This window comes from Apis cerana, linkage group LG12 (genome assembly GCF_029169275.1).
Source record: "Apis cerana isolate GH-2021 linkage group LG12, AcerK_1.0, whole genome shotgun sequence".
NCBI lineage: Eukaryota > Metazoa > Arthropoda > Insecta > Hymenoptera > Apidae > Apis > Apis cerana.
In genome coordinates this window covers 4,509,516-4,533,935 of record NC_083863.1, presented here as the reverse complement: position 1 = coordinate 4,533,935, position 24,420 = coordinate 4,509,516, and the positions used below count along the sequence as shown (strand labels likewise).

At 36.9% G+C, this 24,420-nt stretch overlaps 1 protein-coding gene across 6 annotated transcripts in view; it reads right to left on the bottom strand.

Annotated features, from left to right (window-relative positions):
• The window catches only part of LOC107995538 (LIM/homeobox protein Lhx9), a 601,193-nt gene that overhangs the window by 190,721 nt on the left and 386,052 nt on the right, over nt 1-24,420 (bottom strand). For 2 of the 6 annotated variants that reach the window (XM_017053116.3, XM_062083418.1), the window contains exon 1: nt 6,217-9,564. The exons of the other annotated variants lie outside the window; for them this stretch is intronic. The gene's annotated coding sequence lies outside the window, so the exon portion shown is untranslated. Of the gene's footprint in view, nt 1-6,216; nt 9,565-24,420 lie in introns of those variants that run through there. 6 annotated transcript variants of the gene reach the window in all.

Below are 24,420 nucleotides of genomic sequence, written 5' to 3'. Positions count from 1 at the left end.
TGACGATTTTCTTCGAATCAAGCAGATTGATACAGAAATCATATACAGAAAAAACTACACGAAGATCAACCAACGCAAGAAATTAAGACAAAAAATTCTTAATAGTATATAACAAAAAAAAAAAAATAATAACTCAATTTTATATTCCTACAAAGGCTGTATAAGGCTTTTAAACTTAAAAGACGCATACAACTTGAAATATTTCAATATATCTCAACTGAATACTAGAAAATACTAAATAGAGAACTAAATTTTAATTAAAAAGATCAGAATTACTGTGTGAAAGAATGGTCGAGCACATATCTTATACGTGAATCGCATAAGCGAATGAAAAAAAGGGATAAGAGGCTTAATCTCTGCGTTTAAGAGACAGTGGAACGAGCGTTTATCGCGTTTCTCTGTTTCTCGTTCAGCGCAGTATAATTATTTTTCTCTCTTCTTCGTTTTTTTTTTTCTTTTCATTTTCTTTTTTTCTTTTTTCGTTTCAAGCCCTACGTTTAAATGTAGCAGAGCTTTTCACATATTATCGAGTCTCGGCGATAATCGAGCCTAATCTGACGTGGCGCGAGGCTGCAGCTTATCTCGCGTGACAGCTGTTCCACGTCGCGCGATACGTTTCTAATTGGACTTAATTGGATCCTTTGTTGAATTTCATTTGACGCGAACTCGTTCCACTAAGCGGCAGATGCGCAACAAAATCGAATCGCGTCGTTGCTCGGCGAAAATTAAAAACTAGTCGCTCTAATTGCGAATACGTACTCGTTCGATGTCTTGTTTTGATCCTAATCTATGGATATATAAACTCATTAAACTCGATACCTCGATGTTATAAATTATAATTAGACTTTGATCACACTACGCATACAAATATTTTTATTGACAAATTTCATCATGTTATCTATATAATCGTACGTTTTGAGCATCGCACACTCGATTCATTATTGTTATAATCGACACGTTTAATTGATATCGTGGATCAGCATTTTTAAGATAATTTGCATTTTAAGGTAATTTGTTTCTTTTTTTTCTTTTTTTCTTGATTTTTAAAGCCACCGTGACATTTATAAACCAGTATGAGCTATATTTTGCACATACATGCATCACGTTATTTTCTTGGAATTTATTATTGCGCATTGATCTCTCTGATCTTGATATCATGGATTAGCTTTTTTAAGGAAATTCAGATTTCAATTTGTATATCTAGTTTCAATTTATTCGATCAAATTTAATACGAAAAACAAAAATAAATTCCTTTGTATAAAAATATTCGAGATAATTACATGAGGCCGTAACAATCAATTTTCTTTCTCTCCTTAAAAATTTTAACTTTCTCATTTCGTGCCATTAAAACGAAAATCTCGATATTGGTTGGATACGTATTTCCTGGTATTTTTTTTCAACAACGCTTAAACTTTCTAAATAATTGTTCACGTTTCATTATTAAGAATATATAAACCTACACTAATAATAATATTTTTTTCATATTCATTAAAAATATACATATTAATGCTCTCACGCTCGTTAAAAATATACAGTGCACACCGAATAATATTAATTTTTCACACTTTATTAAGAATGCTCAACGATAAGCGAACTACAATTTTATACAGATTCTCGAGCGCGCATAAACTAAGTTATTTTTATCCCTGTTTGCCCATCTACATTAATACAATTTCGACACGTTTACAACACGCGAAAGCTCGGAATGGCCAACTGAAAATAAACATCGAAACACAGGGACGAAGGGAAAACGAGGGATATTGGGGGACAAGAGACCTCGTTTCAGGGTGCAGCAGGTACCCGAAACTATTCACGCTTCCAAAGTATTTGGGTCGACCATTTGACAGGTTGTAGAGGCTGGTTATGGGTTTCAGGGTGGTCAAGGACCAAATTTATTATTTTACGACGCCCCCCTCCCTCCTACGCGCCCGACCACTATTTTCGCGCCTTTTTCCTCCGACCTCGGCCAACCCTCCTTGCGCGGCGCACCCCGCATTTTTACGATCTCATTCAGGTGTCAAACTTTCCAATTAACGAACACGGGTACGGGGAACAATGAGTCGGCAGATCCGAATTTTTGCACGTTCACGATCGTTCCTGCCTTGAAACGGGGCGGAAACGGATCCGAAAGTTGTTTTTTCGCGGCCCGGTTCCTGCTCTCCCGACCGTTCAACCCGTTTCCAAGTAATAAATAGACCGCGGGAAATTTATACATTTATGGAAAATTTAAATGTAAATAAATCCATAGAATGTGAATACGATATGCAAAATAGTAGAGTGTACTGTAACCAAGGAATACGTATTATTTAAAAATGGTGAAATGAATTTTTATTCTAATTTCATTTTTTGTATTTGTGTTTATAGAAATTTAAATTAGCATGGATATCCATAATCTAGATAGCAAGAGAGAAGATTTTTTTATATTCGTGTATTTTGTGGAACAATGATCGTATGCAGGTGTGATTAATTGAATTTATTATCAGTGGTGAAAATCTGGGTTATACTTAATAAATTATATTTTTTTTTCTTGGAATAAAAGACTTTTTTTGCGAAATAATTATTGACGAAAGTATCTGCTTTTATTAAACGTTTATCGACAACTACTTTAAATAAAGAGAAATTAATAGACGGAATAAAGATGCTTATTTTGATGGAAGAAAAATTTAACCATTTAATTTAGATTTTCTTATCCACTTGTTCAATAAATTTTGATTGTAATAAAATAAATGATTAATTAATTTAACTTTGACATTTTTATTCGAGATTTCTTATTATTTTTAAACTAGACTTTTAGATGGTAGAATAGATTTTTAAATCTTCATAGCTACATGTTTTTATTCTGTAAAAAAATTCTTAAGTTTATCGGGCGACTAGAAGAAAGGTTTATTGTTTCTTTAAGATATAAAAATATATAATAAAATAAAAAAATATTTATAAAATTAAATGAATCGCAGAAGCTATGCAAATATTTGTAAATGAAAATTTCTTATTCAATTTTCATTCTCGTGTAATTTCTCTTTTCAAAAAAATTATTATTTGAATTATAATTCTTGTAAAAACTTAAATAATCACGTCTAGAAAAACTAGAAATAAAGAAGAAGAATCTTTTACTTCCCGAAATAATGACTTTTATAAATTAAATACCTATAATTTTTTATTAAGCAGATTAAAAATAATTACTATATTGAATGAAAATTTATTTTCTAGATTTATTGCATCTTCTTTTTCAAAGACAATATTTTCTTGGTGATATATCATTTATGCGTGATACGTCATTTATACTAAGTCTTTTTATCGTTCTACAATTTTAAAACGTTTAAAAATATTTTAAAATATCTACTTGTCAATATTTCTAAAATTATTGCACATAAAATAACTGACACAAATATATAAAAGTATTTAGAATATAATATTTATATACATTGCCTAAATATAGCCACTGTCAAATATTATGTGCACGTTAAGCTTAAATATAAATCGAACAATGTCTCATCCATTGTTTTATTATAACAATGCAAATTGTGCATTATAACGAATTACATTTCAACATTGAATTCGATTGATTTTCAAAAATTAAGCAATATATATTTTTATTTGTAAGTACAATTTTTAAATTTCTAAACTATTCGATATTTAATTTCGTTAATAATATACGAAATATAACACGGAACGAAAGACATTTGCATATACGAATGTTTGAAAATACGATTATTCGCGTGAAAGGAACTTCGATAATAACACGTTATAATGAGAATATTTACTACGTTGTCTTGATGATGAGTCTCGGTTCAAGACATTCGAATTGCCCTAATTCCGTGTATGAAGCCCGCCGCGAAACAACGCGGCTCGAAACTGGCAAACCAAAATAACACCCAACAGCAATATTATACCTGTAGAAATATTTTATAACCGACTTGCATCCACGCCAAAGTAAATTATGTTATCGATAATATACGTCGCGATAATGGTAAGTCGTTGAAAATAGTCCGTTACTTCGACTACCTGTATTGAGTCATTCTCAAATATAGGCATTACGAAGATATCTAGAATCTACATCAATAATGATAATATTATCATGTGATTATAATTTCTATGTTTTAAAATTTTCTTAAAGTGTATAATGTTTAGAAATTATAATTTTTGCTACAAATTTAGAATAGTCATGGCCATTAAACGTTTTTATCTCTATTTATATTTAAATGTGAATTATGAAAAAAGTTTGATACCTTTTCTTTTTGATAATTTTTTTGATAATTGTGTAATGTTTGACATTTCAAAATCGTTTAACAGTCAATTTAACAGTACATGCATACATAATACGATACTTTAGTTATTTATTGAATAAATAATTTTCGGTAAAAGAATATATTCTATTTTTTTTTAACATGTTTCTTCGTTAATAATCGATAAAAAAAATTTTTTAGGATTAATCCTTCCAGAATCTTACCATTTTTATTCTTTATTTATCAATTATTAACTCTTAAAAAAATCTCAAAGCTATCAAAAAAAAATAATAAAATTTCTATGATATTTTACCTGCTTTGCGATATTTTTATAAAGAAAATAAAATTTAGATTAAAAGGGAAAGATCCATTTCAAAAGAAATTACATATTTATCATTTAATACCTAACTAAATTGTAATAATTGGACGAGAAAGAGTTCTCACTATTTATAAACTCGACATAATTACTCGACGAACGGAAAAATTAATTTTTAGCATTTCCCATCTTCGTCCTCGAAAATAATCAGTTTGCCCTACATATTCTGCGAATACATCTCGGCTCTTTGCTGTTCTCCGTGTTGAAGCGAGAATAAAAAAAGACACGCAGGAACGTGGAAAATAAACGGCGATCGCATTGACCGGCGTATCTCGATAAAGAAACGATTCTTTCTCCGACCCGCCCTTTTGCCCCCTGCTTATTTCTCCCTCTTACCTTCCCAAAGATTAATGGGGTGCCGAGTAAAAGCAATTTCGAGCGGGGACCTCGTCGTGCGAATTTCGTTCGAATCGCCTCCCCCTCCCCTCCTCCCTCCCCAAAATAGAAATCGAGCTAGAAGCGAAAAAGCATCGGCGTAAAGCGATCGAATCTGGTTCCTGCTTCGTGTGAGGCGGCGGTGGTGGAAAGGGCCGACCAGCGTCCAGCCCAGAAATCGTAAGCTCGCCACGCTCGATAAGGAGCCAATTACATTTTAGCCGATGCTATCTGTCCGCCAGGAGGCGCGATAGCGGCGGCAAACTAATTGGCCGCGCCAGAAAGGAGATACACCGGCGATAGCCGCGTGAATTACAGAAAAGAAGATAGAAAGAGAGAGAGAGAGAGAGAGAGAGAGAGAGAGAGAGAGAGAGAAGCAGCAGCAGAAGGGCGAACTTTGGGGGTTGGACACCCCTATACGCCATGGAAGGCAACGAGAGCGGGTGGAGGGCGAAGAAAGCAGCGGAATATAAGCTTCCATCCCCTTTCTCCTTCTCTTCATCCGTCCCACTCTGTCGCTCATTGTCCTATCTCCGACGCGCATATAATCGCCGCGGCGAAAGAAAGCCTCGAACGCAATTTCAAAGTTCGCAGGCTCGTTTGGCGGCCTGCCAGCGCTCACGTAACTAACTACTTGTTTTGCCAAGCGTGTGCACAACCCTCTCCCCGCGGCGGGCCGAGACCGCCACCGCCGCAACCACACACCGGCCATCGCCATCGCCGCAGCCGGCGGCTGATCCCCTCGATTTTCGAAAAAGGTTAACACCTCGGCTAGCGTGGATCACCATTCGACCACGTGGCGACGGACGCGCCTGCGTGCCCCAGCCTCGAGACCTTACACGGAAATTTCTTCTCTCAGTCTTCCCGTGCCCACCAGTTGGCACGATACCCTCGCGACCATTGGCGAAACGTTTGACACCGGTCAGCGTTAACTTTGGAATCAGGAATCGGTAACGAGACGTGTCCAAAAACAGCCGAGACCTAGGACCAAGCCCATCACCACCAGCCTCCATCTACACTTGTCGAGGAAACAGCTGATGAGTGGATAGGCGATAACAACTTTCAATGAAACACGGAGATGTGCTCCACTCCTTTATTTGCCGAATATACGACAGCTCTCGTCATCCACGGATCGAGAGATATCGAGAAATAGCGGTGTCACGATAAGGCGCGCAAGGCGTTTTAGAGGCAAGAAGCCTGGCTTACGTGAATCTTGATTGTCCGTGAAGATGAGACTCTTACCTCGATCCACGGCATGCGTAGGCTGTGTTCTTGGTCAAAGGTAATATTCCTTCGTGCCGCAAACGGTACTCGCGAACAGACAACAAACAATAACACTTTCTGCACAACGTCGTCAAGATCAAAGAGCACTTTTCGAATTTTCGTTTTTTTTTTCAACGACACGATTCTTCCTCGAAGAGAGATCACAGATGCTTGTCGCCGTTGGTTCACAAAACGAACGTTCGAAACCGCCGATTAATGCGTAGAAACTATGGGCGATGAGTGGTCCGGTGGAGTCAACGGACAGGTGTCAATGCACTGCTCCTCCCGATCCTCCTCGATATCACGATCCTTCCAACGAGGACGATCTGTCACGGCGAAAAACCTCTGTGAATGTAGAGAACACGAAACTTTCGTTCGAAAGCCCGCGTCTTCCACGCTCGACTATTGATCTTAAGCTCCGCTTCGTATCGCGAACACAGCACCTAACGACTCTCGTAACGCACCAGCCACGGTGCACCTTGACGTCTCTCCGGGTCGTAGTTCAGCCCACTCGGCCAACGGGGCGCCAAAGATCCTCCTATAAACGGACGACGATGTCTTCCTGAACATTCGAGGCGGTTGTCCTAGCATGGGTACACAGTCCTTCGGTCGCAATCTTCCGCGCTAGTCCTCCACGGCCGGAGTACAATATAAATCGGAGCACAGCGAGGTAACACGATGCAGCACGAATGGATTCGCGTTTTCGCGATGTCACGAATCTCGCGCAACTCGTCGCTCGAAACGTCGATCGTTAGATACTCCGCTGTCAAACGTAGGCCGTGGACCGGTGTGTGAGAATCGTTCGGACGCGAGAGCACACCGCGCGACGCGTAGAACACGTACAAGCCACGACACGAACCGTACGGCACGACGGCGGACGAGCGAGTGGGGCTTTGGAGCTTTCCCCCACTCCGCCACGGGCCGCGCAGTATGCCAGAGTGAGCGCGCCTCGAGCGCGAGTGGATAGGCTGCGAGGTAGGAGCGGCGGAGTGGGGGGCGGGGATGGCGGAGAGCGCCGCGGCGAGGCGGTGGAGGGAGTTCGAGCGCGGGTGGTGGGGGTAAGAGTGCGAGAAGCGCGGGAGGGATGGTGCACGATGCTCGGGGAGCGGGACGGGCGCGGTGGGGGAAGGATAGATGGACGTCAGGGGCGTGAGTGAAGGAGGGGCATCGATATCTCCCCTCTTTCGCCCTACCTCGGCGTACAGTGAGCGCAGTCCGCACTCCACGCGACTTTGCGAGTGAAACATTTCGCGGGTTTCGCGGACGCTGGGCGTGGGATGGGGTTCCGGCTGCCGGAGGGGGAACTGGAAGGGAAACGTAGTGAGGGAAGACAACAGTATTCCCGTTAATTGAACGACTCTCGTAGAGAACGAGAGGGGTGGCGGCAAGATGAGGAGGCCAGCGACGGAGGGGGAGGATTACTCGCAGTAATTACTTATTTTTATTACGCTCCGCCTCTCTGCCTTCCCCCCACCCACCCACCTTCGGTCTCCCGCTCTATCTGTGCCCGTGTTCCACGACGACGAGAGGACGATGATGACGGCGGCGAGAGGGATAGGTGGAGGAGAAGGACGATGACGATGAGGACGTGGTTCGTTTTCTGTTCAGCGTCCGTTGCTCGGTGTTATTGAGCCTACTTTTTTTTTTATTTTTCCCCATTGCAATCTGAGATAGGATTATCTCGGGTGAAGGACGTCGCTGCGAGTTGTGATTAGTTGCGAGATAACTATCTTGATTACACTTGTGCGACGTTGTAACGTGAGAGGAAGGAAAAAGAGGAGGATGTTTCGCCTCGACTCTGCCAATGGAATCATCAATGTCTTACGCGTGTCTTAAACGACAAGATAATAAGAGTAAGTTTGAGGCTATTCATATGAAGCAGGTGGATGAATTTCTCTGCCCTCTGAGGATAGAAGGAGTGATCGTTAAGAAACGTATAATGCACGATTGATCATAGTCACGTAAAAAAACAATGAAAAGCATACGGAAGTGCACCGTTTCGTTCGAGATTCGCGTCCCTGTTTCAACTATGTATTATTCCTGAAGGTCCCGGACAATGGTTGCCGCGGTAACCGTGGAAGTGAAAGAACACTTTCAGCTAATTGAACGACCACGGTCCCAGGGAATCCGGAATGGTGGCCGATTACTCCAAGTAATTACTTATTTTTATTACTTTCAGCCTCTTTGCCCCTCCCATGATTCGTGTAACGTCACTTATCGCTGGCCAACCACGAGTGTCGTTCTCCACGGACCACCATATTTCGTTGGGAATATCTTGTGATATCACAACTGCTGCTTGAAATCGCGAATTCCATAATGCATCATCTAATTAAGGTCTATGATGAAACTTGACTTTTCATTTTATCCTTCCCAGTCATGATGTAATCTTCTTCGAATCTCTCATTGAATTAAAATAAATTTTTATTACAGGCGCAAGATTTTGCTTGCCATTTCAATCTTATGTACGTCAAAAGAAATAGCAGGAATATAAGTTTCTGTTCTGAAAAATCGAATCAAAAGTTCTATTCTTCTCTTGATTTTATTGTTTCCGAAATTTTGTTACTTTGATTGTGGGTTTTATTACGCACTTTTACGGATATTTTAGTCTTTATAGAATTCTACGATGATTCAAACTGTAGCTCTTGAATAGCGTATGACTGTTCTAAATAACTTTTTATAAAGTTAAGTTTAAAAAGAAGCGAACAACTTGTATTCTCATGATCCACTATATATGTAGATTATCCAATCATTATTATATAAATCTACAATCCAAACTAAAATAATCATCTTACTATGATCAAAAATTCAGAAGTTCAATCGTCTCAATTAAACAAAAATAGAACCAAGAAAATCCATTTACACATCCGTTTCCACACAACATTCTTCCATCGATTGCGAACGCGTGTTTCGTTCAGCAAAGTCCACCATTTTCTGTCCTAATTTAATTTCTAAGCTCTTTTTCCCCACTTTCCACGTTTCACTCGAAAACAACTCGTTGATCCACTCTCTGCGTTTTCGGCGGCCGTGAATTAATCGGCTGTCGATAATTAAATAATTTGTTGTTGAAATCCAAATTCAACGCGCGCGTGTCCACGCGAAAACTGTAGGCGAGCCGCGTCCAGAATGGAAACTAGGAGGCGATTCTCTCTGTAACGACTGGAAACGGGCCGCGTGGCTAGAGCCACGTCTATTTATATTCATCCGCGAAACGGCTTAGCCTCGGTACAAGCTAAAACCCGGTGAGTACACTTGCGGAAAAACGCGAGTTACGCGCATAAATAGCGCGGCGCGTGCTCCGGAAAAATTATACGACACTTTCAAGCGCTTCCCTTAAAGCGGGATAAAATGATTACTCCCGTTTACCGGTCAGACTCTTCCACTTCCATCCCTTCGTCTTCTTCTTTTTTTTTTTTTTTTTTTTGAGGAAGCGTAGTTTGGAAGAGCATTGTTGGGAATCTGTTCTGCTTATCGCAACGATGGAGAAAAACAGTGTTTATCGAATCAACATTGACTTTTAATTTGATCGATGTTCTTTTAGAAGGGTATTTATATTTGTAAGAATGAGAATTTTATTCTTGTTGTAATTATATTATTATCGTTAAAGCACTGATTAAAATGATTAAATAAAAAGTAAAGATATATCTATTTTTATTTTGAACAAATGTTATCACTTTATGAAAGAGGAAATAATCTTGGTCTATTTGAGTCATCAGAGTATAATTGAAATTAGTTAATTCCTTGTCTTACAATTCAATCGAGAGATTGAATGGATTAAGAAATTTAATTTCATTCGAATCTTCATTTAGAAAGAATCGGAAAGATAAAAATATTCACAATTATCGCTACTTGAGAGTGTAAGAAAATTTAAATAACTTTTAAAATTAAACGACGTTTTCTAATTTTACATTGGAAACCTATGATGCCTTGTTTCTTATATGACGAGAGATTAATGTACACATCAATCATTTGTCATTGTTATATTCATCAGGATATAAGTCGAAAACAAATCAGAATATAATGTTTTAGCAATTATATCCAATTCGCAAATACAATTATCAGAATACAATATTTCAACGACGTTTTTATATATACGCAGTTTAATAAAATAAATCTTTGCTGATATTCTCGTTTCCATCTATTCGAAAGAAATAATGACTGAAAGAAATATATATACGATCAATGCAAATGTCAACGATTCTTAATTATGTCGATGAAAGGAAAAACTTTTTCGTGGCTTGCAGAAACTCATTAACTTTCTCTTTTTTAAATAACTGTATGAAATGATCTGGTATTCAAATTCAATAAAACTGAATTTCTTTCATTGCCCGAGTTTGAGACGAGCTATATTTTTCTTTCTCGACGAAATGACACGATGGACGTCGGTCATGGATAGGTTCGTCCTCGATCGCAGGCGAAAAACGATTGAACATCCAATTAAGCTCTTCGTTTGTACTTTCTCGATGGTAATCGGTTAATCGAAACTCGTGATCGGTCGGCTCGATTAATTGAAAGTCGATGGAGGGCTAATGACTTTCGTCATCGTCGTGTCATCCTCGATCGAACAGAGAGGATTGTTAAAGCCGCATCCTCATTGAAGTTAAACGAGAGGAAGAGAAACTTTCTACCATTTTTTCGAGAGAAAAAAAATTGTTTTTAAGAAATTTTTCTTGTGTTTTTTTGTCTTTGGAAATATATATATATATATTAGAGATGATTTCAAATTTTTGGATTTTTAAATTTTCGAAATTCAAATTTTGAAATACTATTTTATCAAGAATTGAAATTTTTTAAATCTCATAATCAATCAATATTAACAATATTCATTTTTATTTTTTTTACATTTTAGTTTTTTTAATAAGTGAAATTACATTAATTAAAATGAATCAACAGTCTAAATATAAATTACGTATGTTTTGAATTATTACTGAATTACAGAAATTTCAAAGTTTTCTACTTTCGAGTATCACTTCTCTAATAAATATCAAAGAAAAAGAATTAAGAAATGCATTAACACCTTGAATATTCTTTCAATGTTAAAAAAAAAACGTAATCTTAAAACCAAGGCAAAATCGAAATGTTTCTTTAATTATCTTGTTTTAACATATACAAAATAATTTTATCTTCTGATATTTGTTCGACAGTGTGTTTGGAACATGGCAGAGACGAAAAGTTTCTCGTTGTTGTTTCAGTGAAGACGCAGCTTTGGAGGAGGCAAAAGCAACGAAGAATGGAAAGCCTTACTATTTCTGTTCAACAGTGGTTCGATCCATCTCGAGCTTCGTGTTATTCCTATTTGTTCTACAGTCGGAACTCGATTTACTTCCACTTTGTATTCATTCGTAGATCTATCCACGGCCTCTTTGGTTGATTGTAGTATGTGTATCGTGGATACATCGAAGATGTGGGCAAAGTGTTCGTTTCTTTCTGCGTTCAGGTGCTAAAAGCTCGTACAAACCTTTTCTTGATTTATGTTGTTTGAAAAGCGGATAAAATTTTAAACTGTTAATTTGTGAGAGAATACTTTAGTACAGATTACATTTACAAAGGAAGAATATAAATATGTATTTATTATTCGAAGAAAATTGATGAAAAATTTTTGAAAGAATGATTCTGAAGATTGAAACAAAAAATCTATTTTTCAAGTTATGGACAATTTAATTCTTTACTTTGAATATGAAATACTTAACTTTAGATAAGTTTGTATAATTTTATCTATGTGTAAAATTAAATTGTTTATAACTTAAAAGACAAATAATTTTGCATAAACTTTTATTAAGATTATAAAAAAGTTTCTAGAGTTAACCGTTTAAATTTTTGTTCGAATATAAGCTATAATTATTTAAAAAATTCAACGCATCACGTAATGGATATAAAAATCTCTAAATATTAGTTACTAAAAACAGCAATTTCAATTAATTTCTGGATAACAAAATAATTAAAATGATTAAAATAATAGGGCGAATAAAAAAAAAGGAAGGATATTTCTATCTCAATAAAAATTAAAATTAATTGTATCGAAAACATCTGTCTTTTTTTTTTAATAATTACAGAAATAAAGAATCTAAAACCGATAATTTCAAATAATTTTAACTTGGAACTGATAAAGCGAAGCCTGAAGAATAATTATTTATAATAATTCAGAAAATATTCGTAAAATATTGATTTTTTATTTCCAGTTTTCTGTTAGAAAATATAATTCAACCATTTCCTAAAATTATTGAACGTTTTTCAATCCAATTAATATTTGTTTTAGATTGCGTTTTAGACTTATTAAATATTAAACTGTTCATATGTGTTCATAAATATGCAATGAAGGAACATTAAAATATATAATAAAAATAGATTGAAAGGAGAATAAAAAAAAAAGAAATACACAAAAAAATATAAATATAATTCAACTAACAAAGAAAAATCTAACGATAGAGAATGATTAGCAAGATAAAAAACCAAAATATTGCACTACTAGCAGTCGTCAAAAACTATCAATCTAAATAACTTTTTTCTGGAAAAAATAAAATGTATAACTCGTAACGTCAATTTTTTGTTTTTAAATTTCCAAATTCTTCTTTACGATCCTATAAATCCCATCTTTAATAATAAATGTCAAAAATAATCACCGTACCAGTTGAAAGAGAAAAGAAAAAAAGAAAAAAAACATAAAACTCCAATTTACGAAGACAAATGACATTTCACCACGATCCAAGCGCATTCAGAGATCATTCGCCAATCACGCATCATCCCTCTGATTTGCGTCCCTCCACTTTTCACGTCGCTTATTTCACACCGTGTAAACAAAGAAGAAATTGAAATTACGACGAGCGCGGGGCTGAAGGGGGCGGGGAGGGTGCAAGCGTACAAGTGTTCCGCGACTCGTTTATCCGGCTTTAATTCGTTCATTTATCCCATGATTAATTACTTCATTAATTGCGATCTACTTATTCCGGGATACGTCAGAGGCGACGGCACGCCGTCATAATGCACTTTTAATAATTAACGCGGTAAATAGCAACGCGAATGAATTATTTCGCTCGCGTTTCAAATGATTAAAACATCGGCATACCTGGTTTCGGGTCAACGACGAGCCGATCCCGCGGAACTACGCCATTTCAATTTACATACATACATATATACATCGCTCGAAATAATTAGAGGATCGGCCTGATTATACGTTTAATTGTAATTCTCGATAAGGTGATCGACCAAAGGCGACGTTGTGCTGCATGGAGATTCAACTGTTCCGATTGTCGAACGGATTGGATTCGAAGGATGAGTAAGACGAATTGTTTTATTTGGAAAGAAACTTTGATACAACGTAAGTAATTGTATCTGTCGATTCGATTATTCAATTCAATCAATATAACTAAACTAAAGATTCAGATTTATTTCAAAGAATATTTTGTGTCAATTGGAGTCTCCAATATACGATTGGTAAGATCGTTGTTGCACGCGTATCGCGTATAATTTATTTTAAAACTGGATCGAGTGGTATTAAAATAAAGAAAAATTTAAATCGTTGTAACTCCGAAGATAGTGATTCTTAATCAATGAATGAGGGATGATTAGAAGCGCTGAACCCTGTCTTTTGAAATGTTTTTCGATTCATCTCGATACGACTTCCGGTTCCCGAGATATCGTCGTGTAAAGGAAAGGGTAATTTTTAATCGTTTATTATCTTCGTCTTTGTCGCTTACTCGGATCTCTCGCTCGCACCTACGCTCATTGACTTATCCCAAACTTGAGATAAACGACAGACGCGATTGCTGGAAAAATGTAGTACGCGTTTCCAGGAAAAAATATAGGTCATTGGATCGCTGACCCATTCATAACTTCTGCACCGTATCAAAGCGCTATGGCCACTTTGAATCTTTGTGACTCGACAATCAAATGAGATGAAACAAAAAGGAAATTCAACGGTGTGATTTTCTTTATATTTTGAATTGGATGAGAAAATTTTTAATTTTGTCTCGCGTTTTTTTAAACAAGAAAAGTTTCGTTTGTGATTTCGTACGAATAGAGATATAATTTAATATATTTTACGTATGCAATATAACACGTAATTTTCTATATATTAATTGAATATTTGAACAGTTTTAATTATATAAAAATTCGTAATTTAGTTATAGGGATGAATAACATTGAAATAACTATTAATTTTATGTTAATTGAAATCTCACATTGAGCTTACATTATCTGATCAACAATCGAACACCACTTTAATTATATGAACATTCTCATAATACAATAAGCAATTGAAAATATATCGCATTAATTATTTGAATTCATTTTACGAAATCAAGAAATAATTAATTCATTAAGCAATACGTAATTATTGTATTTGTAAATATTTTTAATGTAAAATAAATATATCGTTTCAAATAATTCATATTTATTGTATAAAAAATATTTCATATAAAATTTGCATAGCATATATATATATATATAATTTGACACTATTATTATTTTTAAAAATGCTGATATAAAGAATGATCGTATGATTTCTCTCTCTAAGAATTTATTAAATCATTTATTATATTATTATATCAAAAAAAATCATTGAATTTCATGAAACTTAGGAAAAGACGAGGAATACGCGGAGCGATGCTCTTCTATTCATGTTTTCCTTATCTTCCATAAAATAAATCCAAGTTAAAATATACTTTAAACTAATAATTTTTTGATCGATTTGTATCGATTAATACATTAAAAAGATACGCGATTCCATTAAAAAAAAAAAGAAAAATTTAAATTTCAATACGCATAATATATCTATATAACGTATACATTATCTATACATCTGGTACAATAATATGTATCTTAAAAAAAGAAAAAAAACTTTCGATCCAATCATTTCAAAATGACATTTCATTTACAAATAAAAACTCTCGTTCGTCAGAAAGACGAAGAGCGAAAAATTTCATTAAAAAAAAAAAAAAATACGTTCAATATTTTTCAACCATTGTATCCGTTGCGTCGTACGATGAATCAAGAGACGTGGCCAATAAAACGAAAGGAGAACCATAGTTAGCCGAAAGCGCGAAAAATTCGAATATGTTTTACGATCATAGAGCGCGCTCTGTACAAAAGGCTGCAGCTTCCCGTATTTTCCCGCGCGTCGTCGTTCGTCGAAATTCTAATTTCGCGCGAAAGGATATTTCACGCTATCCTACCCCCTCTCCCTCCCTCCCTCCCTCTCCTCCCCGCCATTCTCTCTTTCTCTCTCTCCTTCCGCCTCTCACTCGCCCGCCAACTCGCGGCTTCGAGCTCGTTCGTCGTAGAGCCGCGCACACCATTGCGATCGGGCTCCGGCTTCATTGTTACGTTCTCCCCTGTGCACCCGTCTATTATTATTATCGTTTCTCCACGCTATCGTTTCGGGACCATAAACAAGTCGGCGTTCGTCGCACAATGCGGCGAAACAATGGCCGCGACTGATTGATCCTTAACTTTTAAAGTGACGGCCGGTGCGGCCGCGTATTGCCACAGCCGATCGCCACAGAGTGAGTATCGATGCTTGCAACTTATCCGAATGCGTTTTCAATTTGCATACCGTAGGAACACGAAGCGCGCGCCATTGTCGCGTTTCGTCCGTAGGCGCCGTGCAACGAGCGCCGTTTGTTCCCTCGACGTCTCTATTATTCGCTAGGCGCACTGTAAATCCTGGCCGTGGATAGGTTTTTCTTTTTTTTGTTTTTCTTTCTTCCTTCCTTTTTTTCTTTTCTTTTTCCTTTTTTTCCCCCCTTTCTTTTCTTCTCTTTTCTTTTCTTTTCTTTTCTTTTTTCGACGACGACGACGACGACGACGACGACGAGGACGACGATGGACGATGAACGTGTGGCGTGGAATGGAGAATTACGGGGAGATGGGAGAAGGTTGGGTCACGGTGAAGGAATTGGCCAAGTCTTGGGAAAGAGAGGAAGAGGCGTGTTCGAAGAGGTTTGTCGAAGAGGGATCTTTGGATATTTTGTAATGTGTTTCGTGACACGCGAGATCGGGAACCGATGATCGTAGATGTTGAATAATTTTAAATTTGATTGAGTATTTTTTTTTCTTTTTTTTCTTTTCTCCCCCTTTCTTTTCACGCATTCGCGTGAAAATTCTCGGAACACACTGTTGTTTGTGAAAGTTATGGAAATATTTCCGAGAAGAAATATTTAAATTTGAGGAAGGTATCTTTATCCTGAATTTTTTTATCACGTTTTGAACAATATAATAGAATATTGATGTTTGTGGAAAACTGAATTTTCTTGAAATATCTATATTTGAAAAACGTTTTTCTAAAATTTTATATTTGAATTTGATGAAGCTAAATTATATTAATGATCTTAATAGAGCATATGTATAAATCTGTGTTTAAAAAATTAATCAGAGATATGTTAAAATATTTATTCGATAGAAATAAGTGCATTCCTCTCTAAACACTAATGTTTTCCAAATCGATAGCCATGATATCAAAAATGAATTTTAACTTTCTTAAAGATCTAATAAATTTTTCTTTTATACTTTTATTCCAACTATCTCTCTTTCAAAATTCAAAAATCATTTAAAACACGTATACTAAATACATATCCAATTCAAAGTTAAAACAATACCAATAATATTAAATTCAAAACTCAGACAAGAAAGAAAAGAAACAATCTTTACTTATATAACCTACAAAAACGATTCCACTAAAATCCTTATATATACCAAAATTCCAAAACTATTTTTAAACGAGAGAACGAATCTTCTCCTAACACTGTACACCATTAAAATTCCCCGTAGACACACACGTATCTATCCAATCGGCGAGAGATAAGGCAAATATATCAGCAAACGAACAAAACAAAGGTGAGTAACTCGGTTGGCGAGCTCGGTGGTAACTCTAATTACCAGCTCTGTGTTGCCGGTTCACCAGGTTCGGGCCACCGCAATCTTGTCAAAAAAGTTTTATCTGGACTTGCATCGAGCGGCAGGAAAACAGTAAGGCCGAAGGATCCTCGGACAATAGGCGAATCCCTGGAAAGGAATCGCCTGGTGGATCTCTGAGCGGTGGTGGAGAGGGGAGGAGGAGGATGAGAAGGAAGAAGAGAGAGAGAGAAAAAAAAACAACGAGGTCGAACCGAACCACTCGCCGTGGTTTCGGATAATTGCAGTGGATAGCTCGAAAAGGTGCCGACCGGCTAAGGACAGGCACGCTTGTCAGGAGGCATTAGGATATCTATCGCAAGCCTGAACGGATATCCTGCGCGGTCGAGCATTCGTTAGGGCGACTTAGGATTGTTTCTTCGTAATCCAATAAGGATAAAATTCCCCGACCGGACTCGATTGTCCTTCCTGCGAAGTTGCACAAGTTCCGTGGAGGAATTGTGAGGTATATTATGTATTTTTGCTCGATCGAAGTTTGGATTGGCGATCGAATTGGCGATTTTCTTTTCCAGAGCGGGGAGAATATTTTCAATGCGGCGGTACTTTTGAAAGGTGGCGAGATTGAATAGATAGATAGACAGGGTGATATTTTTGCAATATATTAAAAAGTTTTTTTTTTTTTGAGTAAGAACTTTTCTCGCTTTAAATTTGTAAATTAATATTTCCTTCTTTTCGAACGAGCTAAATGTAAATTGCATATAAAAATTTTTTAGATAAAAGTATCAGAATGTTTACTATGATAAACTACTGTAATAAACTACTATTAACGATATCGATAGATCAATACAAAATATAAGTCCTGTTTTCAATGTAAATTTGATACTACCAAACGATCAAAATCAGAAAATTTTATTAAAATTCCAGATATTATTTAAATAAATAGTAACAATGTATAACGTAATCGAAGCAGTATAATAATAATAACAATAATTTTCGTTAAAATTGAACAGAAGAAGACGCTTCTTTTCTTTTGTACAACTATAACCATTTCACCGCGTGAAGATTATAGAAACAATTGTAAACATTAACGCGACGTGTACTTTTACAGTTGTTCTAAGCTGTCGAAAGCATCCTATTGCTCTCGCCTGCGTCATAGACACTGGTCGAGGATCTTTGTCCGCCCTTTCCCTTCCTCCCCCCTCAAACTTCCGAAGATCATTACAAAAGCCGCGGAGGGCAAACTCGTAAACTCGCCTCGTAAAAATCGCCAAAATACACGCACCTTACATGGTGGCACCGCGTGGGCGTGTGTCATATCCCTGCAAAATCATTGCTACTAAAAATCAGAGGTTTTCGCGGTAAATTTATTACAACGGTCGTATTGTCATTGTCGCGAGGCGCGGATCCTGGGGGTGTTAAAATATTTTTTCAAACGTTTCGAAAAAAGGAGGTTGGGTTGGTCCCCTCATCGAGAACGAGTTTCGATACGCGGAAGATCGTGTTTCTTTTCTCTCTCTCTCTCTCTCCTTCTCCCTTTTTTTCCTTATTTACATTCCGGTCGCGTCGATGAACAACCTAGCTGGAGGCTCGTAACGATCCGCTAAACTACTTTTCGCGAGAACACGTTGCTTACTTTGTTACCTTTCGTTTGGCCGTTCTACGTGGACGGAAGGTTGATCGTCGTGTGACGGGGATGTATTGTAATTTCGTAATTTCGTGGAACGGCGGTGTAGATTATGTAAATTTTAAATTTTCTTCCCGGGTTTGCGATATCTCGTGGTACGTTTCGATGTTCCTTCTTGAGAGAAGATTATTGGCAATGATCGTCAAGTTAAAACGACGAGTAATTAAGTAATTGTTGTTACATTGGGATAAACTATCTATAAGATAGATAGCACAACATATAACGTCGATCGAAGCATCTTAGTATATTTTTTAGCGAAGGGTGCAATTATTCTCTTGTTCTTGTTTTTGCAAGGCAAAAGGGTTGTAAAATTTTAACGCGATTGAAGTATGCAACGAGCAAAAAAAATGATAATTTATGAATCGTGATATTCAAGAAGAATATAAAGAGGAGTTGTAATATTTTTCCAATTACTTATTCATAGAAAATTGTATAACGAAGAATATAAGTTTATTTTAAAATTACATGAAAATATAATAAAAAAAACGGAAGTTAACTTGGGGAAAGAATATTAAAGACGATTCATCGTAGATTTATCAAATATTTTATATTAATTATTACAGATTTTCGATATTTCTTGTTAAGTATCTTATTTTATTTTGTGCTATTAAATTTTTGTGCAATCACGATAAAAGATACAAGGCCTTGTTTGTCTATTACAAAAAAAAAACATTGTAAAACATTGATACAGAGGGAACAGAGTAGACGCGATAAAATTTTTCAACGAAATTCGCGCAATTCTTTTTTTCACACGTTTTGTACCGCATGTGGTCTGGCATTATTCTGATGAAAAATCACGGTATTCTGATTTAAATATGGCTGCACTATTTTTATCGCCGCTGCTTCTTTTAATTTATCCAGCTATGCACATAATAGTGCAATATGTTTGAATTAATAGCTCGATTAACAAACATAACAAAATAGACAATTCGTCCACCAGAACGGAATCAAAATACAAAATTGCATAAACGAGTCCGGGTGAATAAATTTATGAGATGATCTAATATAGATATATATATATGTATATATAGATATATAGATATATATATATGTATATATAGATCGTAAAGTCACGAGAACGAAAAAAGATATTTTTACGTGTGATTTTGCACGAGAGTGCAAGTCGAACCTTTTTTTAGCAATATAATTATGCGTCGAAGGCAAAAATCTACGAGTGGAACAGACGATCTATCCATCTGAAAAAAATCAACCACCATAAGCTTTCTTTCATAACCGTAGAACTTGTGCATCTTCGTTTTGGTCTCCTTATTTAAAACATCAGATATATTTTGTAGGAATATAGAATTAGATTTGAGAATCTATTTTATGAAACTGTAATTTTCATTTTACTTTAAATTCTTCAACAATTCGTACAAAAAGAATTTAAAGTTTCGAAACGAAAAATCATCGACTTCCTTAATTTTGTTGAATAAACGATTCCGTAGTTGTCAAATGCTAGTACAACACTCGCCTCGATTCGAAGAAAATTGTTGATGACAAGCTTAATCGACGTTGCACGGAATTCGAAATGACGAATTTCGAAGAGTATCGTCGTAAATATTTTCGATCGCTACTCGTCATATGTTGGTCGTGAATCGTGAAAAATTTGTGAAGAAACGCCAAGAGAGTGTCGAGTCGGATTTCGCCATTTGTTTTCCTCTCTCTCTCTTTCTCTCTCCTCTCAGTTTCAAATTAGGGATGCTTTCCATTTGCCTGACGTTTGCCCCGCCCCATAGCAGCTTCTACGGTAGCTGCCTGTTCGAATTCCAAACTGACCTGTCCGCTGAAACAACCCACCGACTTGGCGTGAGGTCTTGCCGTCCGTTTTTTTTAAAAATCCTTCCACAGACCATTCGAAAGGATAACATCGCCCATTGTTTGTGCGACACTTTGATGTTTATTCGATAATTCTAAAATTGATGGGATTCCGACTCCAAGAGGAATAACAAAAGCTTCGTGTATTATTTTCTAGATATTAATGAAAAACTTTTAGCATTATACATTATCCGTAAATGTAATTAACCTTAGAAGTTCCTATATATGTGAAATATTTTATATTAAATCTTCAATTATTTCCATGAAAAGCAAACGTTGTCCTCTCCCCTTCTTTCAAATCTAAATAAACTCCATTGGAAGCAATGCCCAAAATAACAGTTATTGCCGCATCTGCACGCCAAATGTTTTTACCTGCAAATCCTTCTTTGTTTTTTCTTGTTAGAAGCAAATGAGCCGCAGTTGGCACAATCGAAATTTGGAAGGATACTAACCATAATTCCAATTCTTCGTGGAAACAATTTAGGACGACCTCTACAGCAAACATTAAAATTTAGAAGCTAAAACTTATACCCATCAGATCTCTTCAAAAAGATTATTTCTAATTACTTAAAGATGTCCAAACACCTTTAAACACCTTTACACCTATTACACCATAAAACATCTGCGCGCCAAAAGTGCGAGTCCAGGCGATCAGCCTACTTTTCTCGTATCCCTCGTTCAAACTCAAACTCAGGCTCAGGAGAGGACAAGAAAAAAAAAGGACAGAAATAACCAGGGACTACCTTGGACACGGAGGAAGGAAATGGAAACGAGAATATTGAAAAGCGGTCCTACGAACGCGATCAAGAGGGCCAATTACCCGAGAAGAGAGAGAGGAGGAGGAGAGGGGAGAGGGAAGCACGCGTACCCGAGCACGTATTTTATCTACGTGCCTTACGCGAGCACTCGAAGCGCACTCGAGTCACCGCGAGTGCTCGCATACGAAGCGGCGCATTCGAACTCTCGTCGCTAAATTTACCTGCTTACCTCGTGCGTTTTTTCCTGGAGGAGAAGTCGGATACACATAATGCTAGCTCGCCTAGCTACCTGCCTGCCTGCATGCCTGCTTGCCTACCCGCTTGCGGTATTGTACGTTGCAAGGGTGCACAGGGGTGCGTCGTCAAGAGGGGCGTAGATCGGGGTCCACCGCTTCTTTGGGAACGTTTATCCGATCAAATTTGCCGGCGCGAGTCGAAGAGGAATTTCAACCGCGTATTTTTAGAGGAGGAAAGGATCGATGGAAAGGGTTGTCGAGGGAGAAACGATTAATGCTTGCGCTTTTTGATTCGCTTCCGGTTTGAAAAGGATCGATGGAATTTGTGTTATGCGTATACATATAAATGTGCTGATGTTGCGCGTTTGTGTCTGTGTACAAGAGTGGCTTTGCTTTTTTCTTTCCGGTCGAAAATGTTGCGGTAAACTTGGGCGGTTAATGGTTTAAAAAAATGAAAAATTTGTTAATTTTAAATTATCTTGGATTTTTTTTTTAAACGGAATCGTGTGTTGCATTAGGACGAATTCAAAGATATATCGCTTTTGCAATGAACATTCCGTTTCGTAATTTTAAATGCGTTTCTGATAAGATTGGCTAAATGCAGATTGCAGGTATGATATACAAATTGTTATAACAGATTATAAATATATCCTTATAAAAAAAGAACTAAATTTATTGTTAATAAATTTAGCTTAGGTATTAGTTAATAAAAATATCACGTAATAATTCCTTTTCAAGTCTCGATATATTCTATAATGTTAAATTTCGTAAGAACAAAAACTTATTTTCCATTCGTTATATACTCCATACCAATATTCAAGATAATAATATATTCATGGAACACTTTTTCAAGTTCAATTCAATATATGAACAGTTATATATAACAGGAAAACTTGATTGCTCCTAATTCAATATATATATATATATTAATTTATTATAATATATCAACCTCTTCCCCTCTACATACATCCAAAAAACTTCTATTCCTTTCCTTGCTGCAATCACCAAAAATAAATCACGGATTGCATTTGAAACATCCGTATAGAGATACAAAATAACTCGATGGACAAAAGAAAGAAAAAAAAATCAAAGCCATCGCAAAGATAATTCCATCTTAGACATGCACTGTAAAGGACACATTAAGAAAAGGGAGGGAGGGGAAGAGAAGGAGGAGGAGGAGGTTAATTAATCGGCGGCCTTCATTCAGTCAGGATGTTTACGCGGAGGGAGAGGGGGGACATTGTGATCTCTGGATGAAAACAAAATGGGTGGAGGGCCGGTGAAAAGGATCTCGTTCGCGGACCGGTGGAGATTAAATTGGCCAATGGCGCAATCTTTTACGGTGGGCCACTGAAATCTTAATTCAAACTGGCGCGCCATTGGCGCAGGGGTGTATAGCCCTTTTGAAAAGAGGCTCGTTTTCAAGGGAACCTTACGATTGTTGTTCCTCCGTTGCACGCCCGCTTACAAACACGTTACACACACAGTTAGGTAATTATATTTACCTTCGCAGTTTTATTATTTACGGCCGGGGGCTCCCTTGTTCGTCAACCCTCTCCACCCCTAAAAACTCCTCCGATCAGCTAAGCTAAATGCGACGATTATCGCATAGGAAATATCACGTGCGAGGAAGCTCGTGGAAGCAACGATTAGAAATATTTTTTCGAAGGATAATCGATCAATAATTTGATTTATAATTTAATCAGAGAGATGAAGAAATGTTAGATATTTAATTTCGTTTCGACGAATCAATTAAAATTATTCGAAATGAAACGAGTCGAAATTATTTGAATTATTTGAATGTTTAACGTTATATCCGAATTATTATACCCCTTTAAATCGAGGGAACAAAGAAATAGGCGGGTACTTAATTTCGCTCGAAACTCTGTGAAAAAAATCTGCGAGGAATAAAATTGGTAAAAATATTTACGTGCTTTTACTTTTTTTCTAAAATTTCAGCCCGTCTCTACAATATTCTCTACTAAATTAATCCTATTTCGACATAGCAATTTTTATAGGGGATTGCTTTCTATATATCGATGCATTCTATTTAAAATTGAAATTACGTAATAACATATGATCAAAGAAATAATAGATCCTACCTACCGCCATCAGGATATTCTTACATGAATTAAAGAAAACGCTTTCACGTACCTTATATAATAATAACAACTTTCAAAATTATATAACAAATCTATATCTAATCATTTCCCCCATTTCTTGCTCAATCCACAACGAATCGATCTTCTGTTATATTCAATTTCAAAAAATAAAGAAGAAGAAAAATTAACGAACCTGAATTCAACCTCAAAATTCAAGAAAACAACAATAATTCTGATATTCACCTTCATGATTCACCCTCGATCACACGATCACTACGGGATCAGGGAAAGGAGTAAGCAACAATGGACAAAGGACCGTTGTGGGAAATGGAGCGCGGCGAGAGGAGAAGAGAGAGAGAGAGAGAATTCTCTGCGATCGTGTTCGAGGAATGCGGAAGACACAGAAGACCGAGCCGTGTGTTTTTCCAAGAGAGGTGGGGGGACGGATGAGAAATCAACAGGGCGGATTAATTCGAAAATGAACCTCGTAAAGGTTAAAGTGCTTAACGAAGTTCGGTATCAATGTAGCCCCCTCTCCCCCCTTCCTCCCCCGTTAGCTAAGTGCGCGGCTGCCACGCTGTTTTCGAGATCAAAGGGTTAATTAAACGCTTTCTTTACGGGGGCCCCCGCTGTTGCTCCCGACCTCACCTGCTAAATCTGTTTTGTGAAGTCCCAACGGCGATACTGAAGTACGCCCTTTTCCTCCTCCTTTCCTCCTCCCGCCCTCCCCTCCTCCTGGCCAG